General features: G+C 39.6%; 2 protein-coding genes across 3 annotated transcripts in view; both read left to right on the top strand.

The window, feature by feature from the left end:
• LOC116939519 (uncharacterized) overlaps positions 1-15783 on the top strand; it is a 43857-nt gene extending 28074 nt beyond the window's left edge. Inside the window, exon 2 of the mRNA XM_076065046.1 lies at positions 3-15783. The gene's annotated coding sequence lies outside the window, so the exon portion shown is untranslated. The remainder of the gene's footprint in view (positions 1-2) is intronic.
• PLCB1 (phospholipase C beta 1) overlaps positions 1-23884 on the top strand; it is a 196206-nt gene that overhangs the window by 78016 nt on the left and 94306 nt on the right. The window lies entirely within an intron of this gene.

The following is a 23884-nucleotide window of genomic DNA, read 5'->3' on the forward strand; positions in this document are numbered from 1 at the left end:
AGGCCTAACTCGTGCTGCGCCACGTGCTTGACCAACCAGGCCTCACTCAGGCTGCGCCAGGTACACACACGAGCGCACATCACCACACCATCACACACACACACGAGTGTACACCATCACACCATCTCACACACACACAGAGTGCACATCACCACACCATCACACACACAGAGTGCACATCACCACACCATCACACACACAGAGTGCACATCACCACACCATCTCACACACACAGAGTGCACATCACCACACCATCACACACATACAGAGTGCACACCACCACACTATCACACACACACACAGAGTGCACATCACCACACCATCTCACACACACAGAGTGCACATCACCACACCATCACACACACACGAACGCAGAAGTCCCTCTCGTCACGGCCACTCTCACACGGCTCACCCTCACACGGCTCACTCACACACACGGCTCACTCACACACACTCACACGCAGCTCACACACAGCTCATTCTCACTCACATTTTCACACACTCACGCACAGTTTACACTCACGCAAAACAACTCACAAAAACAACTCACACGCTGCTACACACGCCGCCGCCATCTTGCCACCTGAGTGTGGATGTAATTGCCAGCGAAACGTCGTACTCAAATTGTAAATGTTGTGGATTCACTCTTCAATACACCGGTGGGCTGAAGTAGTAACTGTTTGTCATTTTGTGACAATCCCTTACTGATTGGCTATGTCGGGTGGTGGAGGGTTTCCAGCCCAAGAGGGGGCTCAGTGAGCGCTGGAATAGCACAGTGGCACCGCGCGTGGCGTGCAGTGCTGACTCCTACAGGAGGGAGTGTGAGAGTGTCAGCCATGGGATGAGGTCACCCTAGGCCATGGCACTCTGGTTGACCCTAGATAGGCACGTGACCAGAAAAATCTACACCAGGGCCCCAGGTGGGGGCTTGGGGGTGGTCACGTGTCAGGGTAGATCCTACGGGAAGGGTCGAGAAACGACAAGAGGTTTCTCGAAGGTGGCCGTGACCAAGGGCGGAGCCAGCCACGACCCAGCAGCATGTAAACCGGGGTTCGCACAGGGGACCGGGATTCAGCGTTGCTGCCGTCATCTGAAGATCTAGATCTACCTTCTATGTCCAAGAAGAAGTCCCCAAAACGTGGACGAGGACCCCAGCTAGGGTCCTGTCTGTTGTAGCTACTCCCAGTAACTAGCGTAGTCAGCCTGGTGGTCCACCACGATCTGGTAAAGGGGCAGTAACCCCTTTGTGTTATGTGTTGGCGTAAATAAATGTGTTGCCTCCAAGAAGTACGTCTGCGACTCAGTTGAATCCACTACACATACTTACGCGATCTAACCCAAAAACCTTTATTATGAATAATATTGGTCGCGAAAGCCTATGTGTTAGATATAGTTCAAGTGTTTACTTGCCTCTGAGTGCCCTCATGTCCAGTATAACATTCCTTTCACCATGACCTCAGGCTTTCCCCAGACAATAGTAGTGAGTGGCAAATGGAGGGTTTTTAACACTTACTTGCATTGTACACTTTGCCTGTTTGACTATCTGGTTTCGGCTTGAGGATTTGCAGAACTATATTGATCCAGCTTTAAAAAGTGTACCACTTAAACTTTTACTGAAAACTTTCGTGACTGCAGGCATTCATGTTCTTTGGTTCTTTCAGAAAAGTCACGTAGATATAAAAATTATAATAAAGTTAATAAAAATATAATTAAAGAAATATATGTTTTACCTTCATTTTATTATTTGTATTCACTTTATTATTATTTTCTATCTACATGACGTTTCCGAAAGAACCAAAGAATAGTGTACCACTTAACACGTGTGTATAGTACATGCAGTTCTCTATTGTGCATTATTTATATATAACTAATATACATTCTAGAGGATAACGAGGCATGCAAATGATTATCATGGGCGTGACAAAAGGAATGGAAAGAAATCATCACTTTAGCCAAATGCCTTTTTTCAGTTAGCCTTAGGGGGGAAATTATAGCACAAAAAGTAAACCCCTTGTCTTTTTTTTACAAACAAAAGCAACCGCAACAACATGCAAATGTTGTCCATGGTGTTGCACATTATTTTACATGTAAGCTTTCGCGACCAATGTTATGATTCATAATTGCATTTTTGGATAAGACCATTTTTTTAAATGTGTCGCAAACCCTCCTCCAACCCAGCACAGTGAATTAATTAATGACTCTAACGTAATGTATAAAATATCAGCGGTGAGAAACTTGCTGCTGACTAAAGTTAAGCATTGTGTGTTATAGTATTTGAAGACAAATATTTGTTGATTAAAATAACCAACATTGCGAATAGTAGGTTTTTCCCCTTTTATCTGGCAACGAAACAGGTGGTAGGTTGTTAAAACACCAAACTGAAACCGTTTACAAGGAATCATGTCTGCATTAACCACAATACTTGTGGTCAAAATGCAAACAAAAAAAACACTAAATTTTGATTTAAAGCTTTCGTGACTGCAGTAATTCATATTCTTAGTTTTTTCGGTAAAGTCACGTTGAAGAGAAACAACAAAATAACAAAATATATATAAAACAATAAAAATTCTCACGACGTTTCGACCATAACTCAAACGGTCATCATCAGGTGATGTTTTATATATATTTTGTTATTTTGTTGTTTCTCTTCAACGTGACTTTACCGAAAAAACTAAGAATATAAAAAAAACACTGATAATATATGCATTGTCTTTGAAACTGATTGGTCCACACACAACACATTTGTCGACACCGCTTTGAAAAGAAAACATGTGTAAGTGTGTGTGTGCTTGTGAATAACAGCCATTGCCCAAAATATTGCCTTTCATATACTTCTCCTTAAGGTAGTCTAGACGATTGTGTTGATTATGTTCTTGTTATTTGTGCTTGTGCCAATGCATCATCACCAAATAATGTGTTAAATATTCGTGAATGGAAAAAAAAACATTTCCGAGTGATGTGATGGAATTTGGCAAGCATATTTTATAAGTGTTTGAATTATATTGTTGAAAAGATAGCAGGCTTCAGAATGAAACCTGTATTTAATAATTTTAAGACATGCAGAGGGTTCGTACCTGGGTCTCAGCCACACAATACTAATGGAGCATATTCTACGCTGTATTCAGTCTACCAGGCATTCTATGTGTATGCCACAAATCTTCCACGACGAGCAGTTTTCATTATTTTGGTTACTGCTGAACAGAAATATACGAAAATTGGTTCTTTTCAAAATCGCACGTGCATTTATTTTACCATCATAGACTAAAAATGGTTAAAACGTTGAATTGTGTAGGATGATTGGCGGGCCGCCATTATTAACTGTGAGAACATCACAAAATAGTAAAGGAATCGACTGCAGCCAGCCCTCGGAAAGTTCTTGAATTATTATTTACAAATCGTGTCCAGTGGGTTTTAGGTACATTCGTTCTTTGATTATTCATTTACTTAGACCCAAACAAACTTACAAATTGCTTCTTCAGACGTTGCTTGGGCTGCTCGGGGCGCAGAGGAGCTGCGCACTTGATGTCCTTGCCAACTTCCATTACATCACACGAGGAGTCGAAACGCGTTGGCCCCGTCCAACAAGATTTGACTGGTTGTGCATTGCCTGGCAGGTCTGCGTTAACTTTCCAGCCAGTTGCCCAGCATCAACATTCACGTTTCTACACATTTTACAGGAATAACTTTGTGCAGCACAATTCGGTGACTGGAAGTGTTTACTGGAAATGTGAATTTTCAGTTTTCACTAGAAAAGTAAAATATGGCAATTACGTGCAATGGGCGTTTCCTTTGTTTTGTTAAGATGTGTTTAGTTTTTCTGCATTTTGTCAGCATTTTTATTTAATTTATAATGTTCTTGTCACAATAATTACAAAAGCACAATCACGTGGATATATACCAAACGGGAGGAAAAATATTGTGCTTACAATTTACCATCTTTTAATGTCACCTTTGCTTTACAATGCTATCAAGTCATGCAAAATTTACAATGGAAATAACACGGAAAGCAATTATAAGAGAGGAAATGTGCATGTGACGATTTGTCAAGAGGGCCCATTTTTATCTAGGACGAAGGGGATATAAATAAGACTCCTTTTAAGACATTAATAGGCACCGCAAAGCAATAACAACGAAATGCATTTAACTGTTTTGACTACTTTTGAAATCCACAGCAAGTGTACAATTAGGTGCCGTCCAAAAGCACCCCCAAGCCTTATATGTCCCTCGTCCAGTTAATTTTGCCTACATCGTGAAAGGTATTTCATTCTGATGCACTTTTCACACAACTTTTACTGGCAGGTGCTTGCCCTGCATTCCTTGGAGACAAGCCAATTAATTAAATGTTAAAGGTGGCCAGATTTACCACCCGGTAACTTTAAAAAAATCACCGGGCGGTAAATGGATTTTTTTTTTCAAAACACAGCCAGGCGCACTTTGGCAAGGAATTTTTGGCTGAGCTGATTATCTCTATGTGTGTTTAATAACGTACCACTGAATTATTTTGTAAAAATCAGGTGTTCATGAATAACAACAATTTAGCAACACTGCATGTCCCATCAGGCAGGAAGACAGCATTGGAGAGATGATAAAACCCAACATGTCAGTCCAGTGCTGACATGTTGGTCTCACAAGCCATGAATTTAGTTAGGAAGGCTTCCAGCAGATGTCGTGTGAATGTATTGCAAAGTGAATGACTTTGGCAGCTGAGTTACCTGTAGTGTGCACAGGAATACAGAAGCAAACTACTCGTGTTAATTCAGAATGGACCGTTTGTAATTTTTTCGGAAAATGTCCCAGTTTTCTCAGAGCCCCCAGAGTGTGATCTCTGACTGTCGGCCAATCTACCTGCCCTCTCTCTCTCTCTCTGCACTGAAACAGAGCTGTTACCTGAAATTTCAGCCTGCTAAATGTTTTCTGCTATCAAGGAGTCCTAATGATTAGTGTTAAGAGTGTGTTTATTTCATGCAATTCAACTAAGGTTGAGAGCTTTAATGCAGTAGCTCAGTCCGTTTGCCATTCTGTCTGTCTAAAGACGAATTAAACTGAAGCGTGCAGTTATGTAGCTATTAAAGCTTCGCCGTGAATGAAACAGGGCTCATTTATGAAAGGGGCTGCTTAACGCTTGGACACACTAATCATCACTAAATTGATTCTTCTTGACGTTTGCACCGTAGCGATCGAGGTTCCTGTGCCTCCCCTCGTCCCTCGCTTCCCGATGACGTCGCTGTGCACGACGTCGCCTTCTCGTTGCGGGGTTTGAAACGTAGCGTCATCGCCGCTTCATTAAATTCCTCCTTTCGGAATCCATGTATTTGCACGTTTTCTTCTTTTGTTTTGCACATTGGAAAGAAATACATTTCCTTAAGAATTTCTGACACTTTCCCCGTAGAAATGTAAATAGTGGAACATTAATCCTTGTGATATGAGTTTATGCTTTCAAATAACTCCCCCCCCCTCCACCCACCTCGGTTAAACCACGTTTTACGTTCGCGCTGAATGCTTTTTCTATTGTAAATTTGTGAAAAAGGGCCACGTGAAATGTCCTCTTGATTACGAGTTGCACGTGCAATGCGGCAAAGACGATTATAGGTGGGACTTGACATTGTCGCACTCATGCCATACTTATTCTTCTCTGATTTTGACTTTCATGTCGTGGCTCATGAGCCACACGGGCTGATGTGAAGCTCTTGCCCGTTCATTGAATAGTGAAACCTGCTAGATAGTTTCTATTTGTTTCGAACACCTCACTATGAAACACCAACATGTTTTTTATCAATGTGGAACCAATAAGAATACAGCTGGATCGCTACATAATCATACACTGCTCAATTACGACCAAGAAACCCCTCTTTATATTTGATAATTGAAATGTCACTTTAGTACAGATCTGTGATCGTGGGCTGTTTTGCGTTGACAGAGATTACATACCGTGATATTTTAATTTACGACTATACCTATGATACTCTGGACTAAAAACTCCATCACCAGTGAATTACCTATACACATTTGACTGAATATAAATGTAATCCGTTATTCTTGCTAAAAAAATGTTTCATGCCTGTCAGTGTGTTGACACAAGCCTTGCCTATTCTTTAAATAAATAAAAGTTGCACATTTATGTGACTCTTTCATCGTAACATGTACTTATATTTGTATTGTAGATAGTGGCTGTTATTAGATACAATGTGCACTATACAGTATTTAAAACATAATCTAGCTGCCATGAAATTTTACAAATGGCATGTTCATGCAAAAAAACGTGAAATAAAATGATCTTGATTGTATCAAGTAATCATGATTACTGCAATTTATGTAAAACATTCAATCGCTTAGGCTCCAAGGAGCGACACTAATAATACTCCGATTATACCAAATGCCAGGATCTCTCAGGTAATGGCAGCAGCTTGGGGAGACCTTTAACCAGCAGTGGATTGACCAAGGCTGATGATGATAATCATGAAATACTAGTTCACATGAACATGTGCTTGTGTTTTATCTTGCACACATGGGTCCTGGTACGCCACGCAACGATTGCTGCAGACAACTTTTAACTTGCTGGGAGATAAATTGCGTGCACTGAGCCCTGTCCATTTAAATGTTGGTGCAGTTTGAGATAAGGATTGGATACAGCTAAATGTTTCATTAAGTAGAACTAAAGCAATTTATTTAAATTATCTCCGAGCAGATATCGAACTTAAAAGCAGGCAAAGTAAATGATCTTACCACTAACATCAGGATAGAAATTACTCAATAGAGTTCCATGAATACATTAATAGGGGAGGGAAGAAAATTTACCGTGGCGAGATGAGGCAAAATGGTCAGGCCATTCCAGGTCTTTCCACAGTCACACGTATACATGCATAATTTGTGAACAGGCAATTCCGTTGGTTCCACACATTAGGGGAGAAAAAAATCCTACTAATTACAGTACATATCTGCGTGACCTAAGCCGGGGGTTATATTTAAATGTGTATAAGCATACAAGGGAATCGGCTAACTGTGCCTGATAGAGAGGCTCTGCAGTGGCAGAAAGGCATATGGTTAAATTCATTAAATCCATTAACATGCAGCCATCCATTATCACAACCTCACGCTTTCACGAAAGTGGTCAGAAAATACTGCGTGTTGTAAACGTGTGATAGCAAAATTGGCAATCTAACTTGGAGACTATGCAAAGGAGATGCATTCATTTAAAAAAAAAATGTTTACGTTTAACGCCATTCTTTCTCTGTACATCATCATGGTCACCATGAGAGCTTTCATTTTGCATGTCACATATTTGTGTTTATGAGACCGATATTATTCAGCTCGGATCTTCACTATAAATGTACTTGAAAAGCAAATTCTGCTTGGGCAAACTCGACCATTACCTGTCGCTTTTGCACAGTGCCAGTCACATGTATAACAGTTAATCATTCAATTCGTCAATATCTGCATCGGGTAATTTAATTCCAGGAGCTCCCTTGGCAGCCTTACTTCTATATCCAGACTGACTAGCTGAGCACTTTAAAATGAAGTCATCATCATCAGCCACAGTCTTTTTCACTCCCAGTTGAAGGCCTCCCCAAGGCGTCGCCATCTGTCATGGTTCAACAATCCCAACAATCCACCCAGCTGCTGTGCACAAGCTGATATGTAATCGCTTTGTCACCACCGTGGACGTCCTCTAGAGCATGTTCACAATGTTGGCTGCCATTTCTGTAGCGAGCAATGCATCACACTGTGTCAGAGAATGCCCCCTCAAAGATGATGTCTCAGAATTACTTTTTGAAGTCACTTCAAATACGCCTTGAGATCCACGCTCGAGGTTATACCTTTTGCATGCCTTGTAAAAAGTGTGTTCGTTGTGTGTAAATCAAGCCAAAATGTGTAATTTTACTATCTGAGAATAAACCAAATCAAGTGAAAGCCCGGATTTAATAGTGTGTCATTTGTGGCCAGGGTGAGGCCATCAATTAACTACAATTGAGAACCTGGTTGAATCATTGGGTGGCTGCATGGATTTGAAACGAGGATCTCAAAAGTGGGAACTCGGTCTGTTCATTGAATTGGAATCGACAACCCTTGCCATTATGGGTGGTGCTGCCTGTCCTGGTGGCATCTCTCACACCTGTATGGGTTGACAGGTCGATGTGCGATAGGCCATTGCAGTTGCGTATAATTCCATCTCCTTCAATCGGGTATTGCGTTTCCCGATTCGTCTTTGCCGCATTGATCTTGACAGCTGGGATAACTTTGCAGCAGATAGAGGTTGTGGTTAGCACAGATGCATGAAGGCACAACAGGCTTTTGAAGAGAGTATAACCATCTCCCACCGACAAGAAAAGAGAAAGCCGACTTAGTTCTCTGGCGTGGGATAGCAGCCTCAATCGGCAGGCCATCGAGTTTATCTGCTTCTCAATTCAGGCTAACGCGATAAAAACTATTGAACAGTTGTCAGATTGCTGAAAGCGCAACCAATTTCTAAGAAATCATCTTCGCTCAACGTGTTGTCTGATTCAGTTATGTACTGCTCACGAAAGGACACACCTACTGACATTTATTTATTTTATTCGGCGTTTTGACAATCCACTGCTGGATGAGCGTCTCGCCACACCGTACAGATTGTGGGGTGGGGGGGGGTGGGATATTTAACCACACTTCACGCTGGGTTAATGCAGGCTGGTGAAAGTGGTGAGCATAGATGAATATGAATACAGCAGAACGATGGATGTTGCTGCACTGCCCTCCACTCTTCCGTGTTAACCCCGCAGCCTCTATAACAACCTCCTCTGCACCTGGTGGGTTCTCGAGTTAATTATGCTTTCATCAATATTTTATACTGAAATTAATTATTTAATCGACGACACACATTTATATATGTAGTCTATATATTTATGTATATGTGGTCGAGTAAATATATATATTCATGTGTATGTGTATATAACATCCATTGCAATATGTTAGAGACAATTTTCAAAATAATATTGGCCCCGTGTTATTTTATAATGAGAACAGAACACAACCTACGGTTGTATCGCTTGTGGAATACCCCGTTCAGACAGCATGTCCTTGCACGATCCGGAGGGGTTTGCCGACGGCAACCTGCGGGGATGCCCGAGCGGAGTGGCAGCAAATAGTGAAGCACAGCGGCGCCGTAGACGCGTCCACCGCCAGCCCTGGGTTATTTGCACGTGCGCGTGACACGTGACACCGTCGCCTTCAGGACACGCATCGCCGGCGTGAAGGTAGAAAAGCCATATGTGAGGTTAAACGGGGGAGGAGGTGGGGGAATGAGATGTGAGATACGGTGGTAGGATTTTTAGGGTGCAGGGTTGACGGCAGGACAGCTAATTGCAAAATTGTCTCGTTTCAGAAGCGTCAAAGAAAGCCTGTAAAAAAAAACTAAAATTCACAATTTTTGTTAAAAAAATAATGAATTTGAAATTAGGTTATGAATCGCAATGCCGTAACTGCATTTTGAACAGAAAAGTAACTGTCTATATTTAATTAGGGCTGATTTGTATACTACAGATCCATACAGGTCAAAACGACATCCACAACAATCGTTTAACATGGATAAAGTCACACCTCAATAGCTCAACAAAACATCTGCTTAGTTTTCCAATTTTCGTTATTACATAATTTATTCATGGGACATGCTGCATGGGAGGTAGAGAAAAGGTCAGTGTAAGTTTAGGCACGTATAATTGTGACAGATCGATTCATTAACCTCTTGTCATAATCCCCGCCTGATACATTATATATGCTTAACAGTGATGTGTATAAAGAGCAATTGGTCCATTCTGTTTCTTTATAATTTTAAGTTATTATTTTTTTTTGTCATTTGGTATCAGTAAAATAAAGTATTATTTAGAATCAATATGACTTTTGTGAATTACAAATAAAAAAATACATTATGTAAAAAAAAATGTACAGGTACATGTATAATTTAAAGCAACCACCGCATGGAAGAATGAATAATTACATATGAAAATGGCCTAGAAATATAATTCTATGGAAACTTTATTTAGTTACGATTATATGAATCAGGGCTTTTCATAGCGAACATCAAAAAGCCACGATGAGATGTTTAGTCTTCCTTTAGTAATATTGTGCCGCATTATTTACTGTTGTGCAGCTAAAAGAGACCAGTGCTGTTGATGGATACAACAGAGAAGAGGTCTAGAAAATAAGAAAAGAGAAATATATGACCATCAGATCGATGAGATGCCAGACTGGCGTGATGATTTGCAATTTATCCTGCTTTCACCAGTTGTGAGCCAGAGGATATATATGAGGCGTAGCACACAATTCAGCTAGCCGACCTCCACAGCTTCAAACCATCATATATTGTACGGGCAAACTGCAATGAGTGAATGTTACTTATCAAATGTGGAAAAGATATGATTTATTGTGGTGTGGCCTAGATTGCCCTTTTGAAATGAGAGTTGTATGCCTGTTTCCTAAGCACTTGCTGATCAATTCATCAATGTCACCAGGAAAATTATATTTACAGGAGTTGTTAAATGTTGTATTTTGATGTTTTGAATGCTTTTATTTTACATCGGACATGAGCAGACGTTTATTTTTTAAAAAAATTGGTTTGATTTAATGGTGAAATATCAAATATTGTCACTATTTTTGAAGTTATATTGTCACGTAGAATATGCACATTGTTGTCATCTGCTCTAAAAATATGACTGTTATTTAATGTTTTACATCAAATGTATTCGAGTTGAATATTTACCAACTATTGCTAATATTTTCTAGGTGAGTATTCAATACTTGTATTTTTTCCAATGTATATATTTTATTTTATTCTATACACCTGTCATAAAATTCACAGTAATTTCATAAAACAGCTATGAAGTATGTGGTATTTTCCAATTCAGCATGAATGTTTTAAAAGGTGCATTGCATTGAAATGTATGTTGTATGCAATTTTAATTCATGGTGCTATTGTGGAGAAAAATATAATTCTCACAGGACTAAAACCCATATATTTATTTCATGTTGTGAACTGTATTGGTAGATCAAATTAAACTTCATCTACTTAACACCATTTGTATAACATATATACTTTTACTACGGATAGTTTTTAGCAGTTGTGCTGTATAGCACTCCAATGTGTTTTCTCTTTGTACTGCGCGTTGTTTGGAATTACATCTATCATATAGCTCCATATATATATTCCGTGACCTGCTGCCAGCAAGCCCTCGATACTTCACGTGGCCTCAAAGTGCACCTACTGTAGCATAACACAAGTGCCGTGGTGAACGGCGGTTGTAATATATTATTATACACACACACACAGCATTCAAATGTAGCATTCTTTAGAAGAACGTTGATCAACCAGGTGGGGTGTTGACTGTTGTGTTAGCCGACTCTCTGGGTTGTATTGCATTATATGTCCAAGTTCACTAGGTTTGTTTTCTCATTCATTTGTACCTGATGATGGTTGCTTGTGTTGCAATCGAAACGTCGTATTCTATTATTATTTAATTTATCTCTACGTGACTTTACCGAAAGAACCAAAGAGTAATACAAAAAAACATTGTTGCTTTAATGATATTTGGGGAGTAGGTGAAAACTTGTAGCAAGGTAGAATTGCAGGCTCTCTTGGAGGCAATTCTCTGTTTTAGTCACTTGCGCATCTCAGAAGGGGCACACAGAGACATGTGGAACACAGACCGCTACAGTCGAGAGCCTCGTGTCACATTTGATTTTGGTCCCCACTTACAAAACCGCTTGCTTTTTACATTCCACTGGGGCGTGTTCTGTTGTAAACAACAATACTGCACTCAATAACATTCAGGTTTTGATGAGCAAGTCATTGCCTTTGGCTTTTGTTCATATTGTCCGGCATATATTGTTCGATATATTTATTTTCATTTGATGATTTAGCCAAGAAGGATTCTTTAAATTGAAAAGAAGAAATGTACTATGGTTTCAATTCTGCAGCTTCTAAACAAACAAAAACATGCGCAAATACGCATAGTCTCAATGAGATTCCTCCACGAACTGGCCCACATTTTTGGATAATTATTTAAGTGGGCATACATGATTGATACCTTGTGGTTTGGGTAAAAGCAGAGCAAAGTATGTTGGCCTTAAAAGTAAAACATGTCCCTTTGTCTGCTTGTTAACAATAAATAATCTAACGATGTAATGTCAAAGCGAAACTCATAGTGTGCCTCTCAGTCTCGAATTAAATGAGCTTTGCAAAGTACACTGCAGCATATATAATAACACGGTAATACATTATTTAAACAATGCATTTTTTATGCAATGTTTCCATTTTTTCGACGTGTGCCGATTGCAATAAATATTTGTGGCACATTTCGGATGCGATTTTGTACCACTTTGGCGAGATAACCAGTATGGGAAAAAAACAATACGACGATAAACCACTGTCTTTGGAATGCCCGCGATAAGATTTCCAGCAGCATTGCAAGCCACTGAATGTGCCATGGTAATTTGTATTGAGCAATCTTCTGTTCTCAGATAGAAGGCTGTTTAGCACGTTGTATCAGTCCGCTTCACTCTCTTGTAGTTTTCTAATCTCAGCTTTTAAGATTTAACATCATTTAGAAGGTGGAGTTTGCAGCTATTATTGACACCTGAGCATTTATTTGATTGTGTATTATGCCTTTATTCAGAGCTTCAGGTCGCATCCCGTGTACCGCATGCGTTTAACGTGTTTCGCCTATCTTCACGCAGTACGTCTGATTTTGGTGTTTGTTGTGATTTCCATTTACTTAATTGCTGCATTGTATTTTTGATTTCTTTAGCTTTTGTTATTTTGGTGACCCAGGTCACTCTCGCAAAATGAGGGTTCATTCTGGTCTATTGAGTTGAACTGAAATTTAATTGAAAATTTGAGAAATTTACATGTGGAATCGGTGCCAACACACTGCTCGATTTTGGGATTCCCTGTCCATTGTCTCTTTTCCCAAGGTCTCATAACATTTGTTAGTTCATAATGCAGTATATGTGTTCATAATGCAGTATGTGTTCATAATGCAGTATATGTTGTATCTTATCGATTAAAACTTCGGCAGTGCCGTTTGTTGTTGCCTGCTTGGCATTTCGTGCCTTTTCTCAACAACTTAGTTTGTTTTTATCTCAAGCATACGAATTCCAAACGGAATGCTGCACTCTTGTCCTGTGCAAAGCAGCAAGTGTAGCTTCGTAAAAATAAAAATTATTTGAGATATTACACGCTCAAAAGACAGAAATGCTTTCTGAGCGATTTCATTATTCAATTGGACACTGTTCGATTCTCCTCAGTGGGTTTTTGACAGCAGGTCCGATCAAGCTGTATTACACTGAGCTTGCACTTCATTGCACTTTTAGTTACGTGCATTGATTTTTAATGCAAAAACCTCCCATGCACAGCCATCACAAGGAGCTCAGGTGTCATGTTACAGCAGTGTAATTAAATCACTAATTAAATCATCTATTTTCCTCTTAGTTTATTCCCTACATGAAATGTATACATATGTTGCTTTCGAGCACCACCACAGATACATGGAATGCATACACTGGATAGACTCTTCCCCGGCCAAAGGAATATGGAAATGCCACCACCAGTTCAAGGCTGTGAAGAGCAGATGAGCATCGCCTGAATGCTCATTTGAGCAGAAAATAATTTTGACTCGCTGTCCACTTTAAGCAAGTCTGCAAACGTTTAATGAAGAGGGTTTTTTTTTAGTTCGAAACATAAAATCGCCGTGCACTTTGTTGAGGTCAAAACGAGAGGAAAGAGAAAGAGAGAATCCGGCTAAATTCTCAACCCGCAAATCCTCATGAAATTGGTTTAGAGGGCAAAAGTGGCTCAGTTCTTTTAAATCCCCTCGTATTCCTTGGCCAAAAGGCCTCAATTACAGTCATGGTTTTTGCATTCCCCAGGCACTGTGCCAAATGCAATGACAGTCTGACAATCCACCTTAATCTTTCTAACTGTATTTCTTGCTTCCTCTCTCTGCTATGAAGAAGACCCATTCCCTGAAATGCCACCAATCATGTGTTTTCCTTTTTATGGCAGTATTATTCATGAATGTGTTGAGTTTATGTATTTCAACCATTTGTACATGCTGTTTGAATGTACATACACGATGAAGCTTTTATTAAAATGTGGCCTTCTTGTCTCGTACTCCTAATATCCATGGGTTTGGGTCGATCCACGATTATCCTATGACTTCGCAAATTAGCACTCCCATTATCTGTAATTTCACAGATAAGAAGACGGAGTTGTGGAAAGGTACTAAATTATTCCTCTATCCGTGGCATTCGTGAATAATACACTGCTGCCAATTGTGCGGTGTGAAAGTCATCCCTTTATCCATAACAGCTGTGCATAATATTAACGCCACGGTGCTAATTGTTTTGTTTATTCACACCGCAAGAGTTGGAACAGTACGCAGAAAAGTTGATGACCATTCAGGAGTTTAACCAAAACGCACAGAATCCATGTTGTTCTGGGATAAGCAGGAATGTTTCAGAGGATGTTGCTGATTGTCTAATAGCTGCGGATAATGATGATGACGACGACGACGACGTGTGATAATGCTTGAGGACATTCTGTTGAAAATTGTTGCCACCATCTACACTGACCAGCAATGCCACCACGGCTACAGGATACAGAATACTACATACACTGTACTAGAATACACTTCACTCAAGAGAAAATTCATCAAATTATCCATATGAACTATGGATAAAAGTACATTTTTTTTCTGTGGATTATAGGACAAATACCTCTACTTATGTTATTTCCCTTGTCCGCTATCGAATCCAATCCGCTGTCATGGATGAGAAGAGTGTTATTGTATACATGTGTGCGGTATTTAATCATCTTAATTATAATGTCTTATGTTACATACAATACAGTTCCAAATGGATTTTTTTCTCCATACTATTTAACCTAAATGTGTTTTTCTATCATTAGCTGAATTATTTATTTAGGTTATCTTGAAGCATGTTAGGACACAGCAAGGTCAGCTAACATTCTGGGGACCTGACCTCAGGAATCTAGAGACTCAAGCAGACCCTATATTTTGTGGAAAAGTGATAATTACGAGTGAAGTATTAAATGTATGTGTCACATTTGAATACTTTACAATGTTTAAAAAAATGTAATGTGTTTTTGACCTCAGAATGTATAATATACCTGGTAATATTTGACCTCCATTTAAAGTAAGGGTTTTTATTTGTTCTTATAACATGAATAATGTTAGAAATATATATGCAATTAATCAAACCATGAATAGTGTCAACAAGCAACCATACATCATAAAAGATAATGTATTTTACCTAGCATTCTAATTTAGATGTACAGTATATTTACAGTCATTAAAGATATATAATTTGTTTCGTTATATTTTTTTACCAATAATTATGTTTTTTTAATAAATACCAGAAGACATGAGTGCAAATTTGAATGTGAAGCCTCATCATTGGCTATTTTACAGGCAGATGCAAAATTCGTCATCCATTGTTGACCTTTAAAAAAGGGCATTGCAGATGCACAAAGCACCTAAATTAGATTTCTCACCACGGCACCTTGAGACGAGAAATGTAAAATCACAGACTGGAAAAAAAATCCCAATGCACTCAGACTCTATGTAGAGACCTGTCCATACTTACTGTGTAATTTGGAGATTAACCCTGAACTGTTATGTGCCAAAACTGTCCTGAAAACATCCAGAACTCAGCCATTTTGAAAGGTTTTTATTATTATTAATATATTTTTGTGAAGTGAGAATCGGTTGGGGGGTGATTCCATAACGGTTTTACAAATACCATTGCATGGGGAAAACATAACATTTATAGAATGCTGCAGACCACACTAATTTAAAACACTTTTTAATATTGCACCATTATAAGGTTATTGCTTTCGCAAGCCTCTGATGGTGGCAGGGGCTCCGCGAGAGGAAGCTCTGCAGCCCCTCTAGAGCAGTGGTTCTGAACATGGGGTGCACGCACCCCCTGTGGCTGTGGGATATATACCATCTAGTTTATAAGGTAACACCATATAGTTTATAAGGTAACACCATATAGTTTATAAGGTAACACCATATAGTTTATAAGGTAACACCATATAGTTTATAAGGTAAACCATCGAAACGCAAGTCAAGCACGGGCACATAAGTACAACTACTTTGTTTCATCAAACCTGTGTATTTATTAACATCATACATTGTTTTTACAATCGAGAACCAAAGGGGTGCAAGGCCGCAGTAAAGATTAAGAACCACTGCTCTAAAGGGTATGTTGGCCTACTCTTCCACACTACTCAGACTTCCTGGAAAAGGTGGAAGTATACCCATCCTTTGCCCCACACTGATCGCCCCTCGAAATGTGCAGCGTTGAGTTAAATTACATTGATTAAATCAATCTGGAGTAAATGAAAAATAACAACACAAATGTGTAACAGTATACATACGTGAATCTAAATACATAAAGCAGACCGTACAGAAGGAGGCATGTTATTTTGTGTTCGTATTTTTCTCCGTATAAAAAAGATCCATTGAACTGTTCCTGTGACAGGTCACCCAATTTCAGTCCAGTACAGTAAGTGAATGAAAAAATAAAATAAGAATTTTGGACCCTAGGTACATATACATATAAAATGTCCCTTTCCTTCAGGAATTAACTTAACCTGGAGGTGGCATGCTTGTTAGGAATGCTATCCAGTCAGGACCTGCCTGATAATTAGTTTGATAACCGGGGCTTATCGCAACCCACAGCCGAGCACACGGCTTTTAGGACTGAAAAATTAGCCAATTAGCCCAGAGAGGATGGGAGTGGCGCTTGTGGTCCTTAGATAGCAGCTCAGCTGAATCTATCCCAATGCAATCCCCCTAGGCATAGGAAAAAAAACACTCACGCTTGTGCATTCATTAACATATGCAACGATTGTACATTGATGGCAATCGAGGTCGGTTTTTTTTACAGCACTAGTTATTTCAATGTAGAGCATACGTATTAATAACACACGCATTGTCATTGAAGGTGTTTCAGTGCTGAGGATGCTACTATGTTTTTTTGGAATGTGAACATCTGTCAAAGTGCATGGGTAAAAATTGGATGAGACCTGATTGCCAACTGTGGATGACAGAGTGATGCTGGATGCAATTGGGTTCGCTTTTAAGAGAATATTGCAGGGGGTCTTGCCTTGGGTGAATGTGGCAGGATTATCATTTTTGAATGTGGCATTTTTAGTAGTAACCAAATGTTATGAAATCATATTCCACATATTTCATATTCATATTTTTGAAAAGTGAATTAAAAAGAAAATTGTTAAATATTACAAGGAGCATTGAGGGAAAACATTATATGCACCAAACACATTGTAACCAGTCGCCGTTGCTCTGAATTTGTGTTCAAGCAAGTAAATGCTACTGCACAACGCTTTCGAGACAACCTTGAATAACACAGTGCTTTTACAAAAAAAACATGTTAATTATAATTTAATAGCTTGTTACGAACATCTGGCTTTATTATAGCAGATTAATTTTGGATGTTGTGTCCTTTACACAGTGGACGGAATATGTCGTTTTAGCGAAAACGTCACGCGAATACTGTAAGAGAAGTGTTGTTGATATATAAATTGCATAATGCAATTCATACAGTAGTGTCATTTATTTATCTGGGTATGCTTCAATCTTCAAGTAGGGTAATAGATTGGTTTTGCATTGCTTGTAAATGTCACAACACTGTCAGTAAATATTGTATCAAGCAGATATTTACTGGTCTTTTATTGCAATTAAATACAAGTTGTTGTTTTTTTCATTGTAGATTACTACCACAAATATATTTTGTAGATGAAGTATTTAAAATGTGTTTCTAGGCAGCATAGACGATGACCAAACTGACCAGAATCCACTCAGTCTCATCAGATTTTGGGAGCTAAGCAGATCTCAGCCTGAATACTGCTTGGGTGGGCAACCACGGTGCATGACAGGGGTCGTGGACTTCAGAGCCAAATTGTGGACAACAGAGGGTAGTCCAGCAACATCCATTAGTAGTACTGTGCCTTTATGCTCCCACGTCCATTGCTCTCTGCCTTCAACAACCCACAATTAGCAGTGTCGTGAAGTACGATCGACTTAGCCTCGTGATCCGCACGGCGTGGAAGAGACCCTCATCCAGCAGTTGATCAACAAAAGGGCTGCACATGTACAGGCTAAACAGTTGACCCGTGACATATATATCCTCATGAACGTTGTGTAATTCGAATACCCAGGACAAAAGGGACAAACATTTAAATGAGGCAAATTAGGGAGCCGTAAATTACGAGCCATCGCATTCTGCAAGTTGGCTCGTGGTTGTTCCACTTATAGCACCGTCAACGACGGGAGCCAGCAGCACATTATCTATGGCAGGGTAATTAGGAGCATAGCTTACAGCAGAGACAGCAGGGACGGGCAGTGTGGCCCATGCCATGACATTGCAGCGCTATTTACAGACAGGTCTGCAACCAGTGCCTGGAACTTGGTTTGCAGCAACGGATACTGTCGCCTGTGGTTATGTATAGCAGCAGCAGCAGAGCTAAAGGCCCACAGCACAATTCTACAGGGCGCTTTTGTGGTGCCCACTGGGCCCCCTTGGTGTGGCTTACAGCAGCGGTCACCAACCTTTTTGCCACCTGTGCGAAAGAGCTCGATAGCTCATTGGATTCCTCCAGTATAAATGCATATGTGATTTTGGATGTTAGATTGTTAGCGTAGCTAATTATGACATCAGTATAACATAAGTACACTATCGTATGATGCATGCTGGGACATACATTGAGAGGAAGAACATGGAGATCTTGGAAGACATGCAAATTAGAGGCATCATTAGGACTGTTTAAAAATGTAAACGGGCTTGGGCAGAAGACTATACTGGAAGGATGATGGCCAATGAACGAGACTGGTGATGGAATGGCAGCCAGATGAGGGATCGCAATGCTGAGAGTGCAGCATTGCAGACTATGGGGAGTGGCCATATGCCATGCGTAGGCCTTCATCCAGCAGTGGATAAAACATGGCTGGTAGTTATGATGAATTATACAATATAGATGTGAAAACCGAATACATGTGTATGATGCATTTACATATAAATATACTGACTCTATATACTCTGTAGTATAAATATCAGTGTTTCATATTATACGTTAGCCTGTATTATTCAAATTAATCTATATTAATTCAATAAAGTGTTATACTATTAAAGAATGCAATTCTGCTTTCAGGCAGGCAATCAAAATATCACAAATAATCACACACATTCGCGTTTAGCAGGCATTCCTGTGTGATGAAGGGAACATTTCCTCACGTAATTTCTAGAAAGTGAAGTGAAGATTTAAAAAAAAAATCACGGCAACATTGTCAATCAACTGCTACATAAAGACCTCCAGATTGTGTGTCGGTGATGGATGTTGCTTTGGCCATACTTCACCACGCGAGTCGGCACGCCGTTGGGGAAGGGCAGGGGGGCCAGGAAGAGTTCAGATATCGCTCACCACTGACTTTAGCCACTGCTTGGAATCGAACACAGGTGGTCGGATTCACAGCGCATTGCGCAGGCTTATCACTTGCGTCCACCGCTCCATCCGCCGATGGAATATTTTTACAGACGCCCACCATTCTTTGCACACACGTGCATTCAGCAGCGCGTGAGCAATCGAGCAGGATATTATTGCAGCCTGTGTTGTCAGGTGCTGCGCTGACAATACGGTTGCAGAAAAGGGCGGCTGTTTTACACCTCCACAACCACCATGTCAGGGTGTTTTTTTTTTACACTTTAATGATGCTCCTTGTGACTGCTGAAGGGAAAATAAGTTTTTTTTTAGTCAAGGTTTTCTGTACGGGACGAAAGGTGGAAAATGAGAGTACAAAATAAAGAATGCAATGCTTCTATTTTAGTTTCTGTAATGTAATTTGAAAATGAAAGCATTACATCTGCAATATTTTTTTCCAGTTGAATTCATGCTTATATCTTAGAATTTCAGCATGTATTTTATAAATTTTGATTTAAAGCTTTCGTGACTGCAGTAATTCATATTCTTAGCTCTTTCGGTAAAGTGACGTTGAAGGGAAACAATAAAATAATAAAATATATATTGATTTAATTGTTATATATATTTTATTATTTTATTGTTTCCCTTCAACGTGACTTTACCGAAAGAGCTAAGCATATGTATTTTATAGTTGGTGGTGTCTTCCTTCCTATTAACTGATTTTTTTCAGTGGCCGTACTGACACTGAATTTTCTATAAAAAAAAGTCAGTTGCATAATACTTGGTATATCGAAATATTTGTTTCGTCTGTTAATGCTAACATTCATATATCTATTTGTATATGTAATGGTAATTCACCGAGATACTGTCTGTTTCTGTATGTATGTATGTATACTCAAAATTTTAGGTAAAGTATTTGCATAGTTCTGGAATATATTTACCAAATGTTCATCCATCTAGTTGACTAACACATTACATGCATCCCATATAATTAGCATTTTGCAATCAGGAAATACAAGTAATTGCTAATCCATAGTGCTCACCTTTCTTACCAATGCTATCATTTCAAACCTTTTGAAATCTGCAATGGTATTATCTCAGTGTTCATGTATCGCTGTGAAAACAGCGCCATGCAATTAAAGGTGTTGGTAGAACCCCGTATATGTTCTATGAATAATTTTAGAACAGCCACCAGAAAAAAAAGTCTCAAACAATGAGCTGTCATCTATGCTTATAAATATTCATGTAGAAATTATTTCAAATGTGTTTTTGCCCTGTTCATATTACCCTCAGCAACCAAACTCAGCGTATCTCCATGTTGCTTGAGTCTGATTTGTTATACGGTGATGTCAGATATGAAGTTAGCACTGTCGACTGCAGACTCACGGTCGTTATGAACGCTCAGTGCAATTGGGTCGTGGTAAGTAAATTCTTGCCCAGGCAGTGCTTAATTAACAATTCATAGAGTCATTCCACAATCTGTAAGGATAATATATTGTTTCATAATGCAAAATGCACCTCCGTGTAAGCTCATATATGGGTTGCTAAGCTCGTTAATTGCTTTCTAATATACTGGGCTACATAGACAGATGAAAAGGTGAGTGGTTAGCAAACATTGGTTCAAATACCACAGCTGCCCATTGATTTCTGCGGGGGAATCACTGAACTCTGAGTACTTTCTAAAATGCAAATATTAAATACCCTTTGACATAATACCCATTAGTAAGCTAGTGTGTGTAGATCTCGTAGCCATATTTTGAAAGTTGTGACCCTACACAGCTTTGTTTTATGAGGTCATGGTTGCTAAAATGAGATCAGCGAGCTGGCGCTTTGTTGACCGGAGGAGGGCCCATTAATGTCAGTTCAATAGCGACGGCTGAGAGGAGAGGGTACATTTTACACTTGCCATCCAACAATGAGAATTTCACGAAGCAGGCAACAAGCTGATGCTCCGATGTTGTCAAGCCCGTTGGAATTACCCGGAGAGCAACCAAGTGGCATGCCCGACAGAAAGTGCGACGTGCTTGATAGGTCAACATTCACTCGACTGTGGTGAAAACGTGTTGCTCATTTTATGCACACATTTTGTTGGAATTGTTCATCATCCAAGCCATTTTTTTTACTCTTTGACTTGTTTAGCATTGAGTGAATATGTACACAGTACTGTATATATATCATATGGCCACATTGATGGTGTGTGGAATAATTAGTAGTTATTTTCAATATATTTTGAGGAACATTTGTAACAACATATTTTAGAGACAGCACAATAACTTTTGCCTCACTGTTGTTGAAATTAATGCAACTTTTAAGAAAAAAATCTAATCATACGCGCATCTTTGCCCGTCCTAGGACGGAAGCTGTAATATTTACGCAAAAATTGAGCGGAGTATAATTGTATCTTGTGTAAATTTAATGGCAGTGAATCTTGCACAAAAGTATGTCATCAAACACTTCACTGCAGTTCACTGTAGCACTGTATTAATGGCAGTGATTCTTGCACAAGAGTATGTTATAAAACACCTCACTTCATGTCACTGTAGCACTGTATATACCTGACCTTCAATTTGTTCAAATTCACTGCTCTGATACTTTATTCTCTTCTGCTTTCGGTCGCTGTGTTTGAAATAAATTGGAAATCGATACAATATCTGCAAAATCAACGAGAAATGTGTCCATAAAGAAGGGGCAATATTCGCCTAAACAAATTCAATTATATCCTTAGCTCTTTCGGTAAAGTCACGTTGAAGGGAAACAATAAAGTAATAAAAAAATATATAGAAATATATTTTATAAAAAAAATATATAGAAATATATTTTATTATTTTATTGTTTCCCTTCAACGTGACTTTACCGAAAGAGCTAAGAATATGAATTACTGCAGTCACGAAAGCTTTAAATCAAATTCAATTACTTTGGTTGCAGTGCTCTGAGACTTGTGATGTGCTGTAGCTCGCCGGAGTAGCAAACAATTTGAATAGGAGGCGATGGTGGCAAAACAGCAGAGACATGTGTATTTTTGCATAATTTGCAAGCGTAAAGTTGTCCTTGCTTCAGTTTGACGTGGCGAAGAAATAAATTAAGGCAGAAAATGCAGTGGGATGTGGCGCGGAATTGTCTGGTTAGCTCGAGATAAAGATGGGGACAATGGACGTTAAAAAAATGCCATTTGTGCCTAAACAAATTTTCATTTCCGCTCCACGTTTCTGCCTTGCGGAGTTGGTTGCAGTCAGTCGTTAACCATTATAAATTAGCTGAATGTAACGGCGGGGAATATTGGCAAAAAAATATTATAAAACGCCGTAGTGCATTTAACTGTAGCACTGTATGAATGTGCGTTAATGTAGCACAAAAGGAAGGCATAAAACACCTCTTCGCCAGCATTAATTAGACTGCAACACTGCAGTGAACGGGCAGTGATTGTTGCACGCAACAATGTGATAAGCACAGCTGACGCAATGCCTCTGTGCCACTGTCGTCAACGGACACTCAAAAGACTTTTAGTTGCGGTGCTCTGAGACGTAGTTCTGTTCCGCTTTAGTTGCAAACAATTGTAATTGGAGTCAAAAGGCCCGCAAAGCAGCTGAAAATTTTCGATTTTAGCATAACATTTTTTATTTCGGCATAATTTAGAAGCGTCAAGTTGACCTCCCTTTTTGTTCGACGTGGCGAGGGAGGAAATGAATCCAGGAGATGCGGCGCGATGTGACGTTGCATTGATGTGATGGTTAACTCTCGATAAAGATGGGTGAATTGGCGTTACAAAAGCAGCAGTAGTCGCTCCAACTTCCATAGCGTTAGTGGTAATGACATGCAGAGACGCGTGAATATTTATGAGTGGAGGGGCCGCGTGTGGAGTGACGTGACACACTCGGACGTGTTTGGCACGTTACTAAAGGTGACGCGTAGATTACTTTATGAAATAGTGGCAAAGTGCAAGCAATTGTGCCTCGACAAATTTAAGTTTCCGCTCCACCTTTCTGATTGTGGAGTGACGTCATTATTCATTAGGCGGGGGGTACTAAATATGGAGTGACGTCAGCCACTAATTATTATGAATGGAGGGGTCCAGTTGGAGGACGTCACCTTATAATGATTATTAATGAGGGGGGCTGTTCGATGTGGAGTTACGTGACCTGCTCATGATTATTAATGAGCGGCGGGGTGTGTCCATTTGGAGGACGTCACTGGTCATGAATATTAATGAGGGTGGATGGTCGATGTGGAGTGACGTTACGGGCCTTAAGGACATCCCTGGGTGATTATAGCAGGTATTATATTTTATGTAACTACTCAAGGTATCATTTATACATTTCGTGCAAGCATTAACCGTCCTTGTGGTCTTAACGAAATGTAAATGGTTTGATCCCCCGGTCATATAGCCCTCCCAGGTAC

Source organism: Petromyzon marinus, chromosome 6 (assembly GCF_048934315.1).
Source record: "Petromyzon marinus isolate PM22_M1 ecotype Great Lakes invasive population chromosome 6, UKy_Petmar_22M1.pri1.0, whole genome shotgun sequence".
Taxonomy (NCBI): Eukaryota; Metazoa; Chordata; class Hyperoartia; order Petromyzontiformes; family Petromyzontidae; genus Petromyzon; species Petromyzon marinus.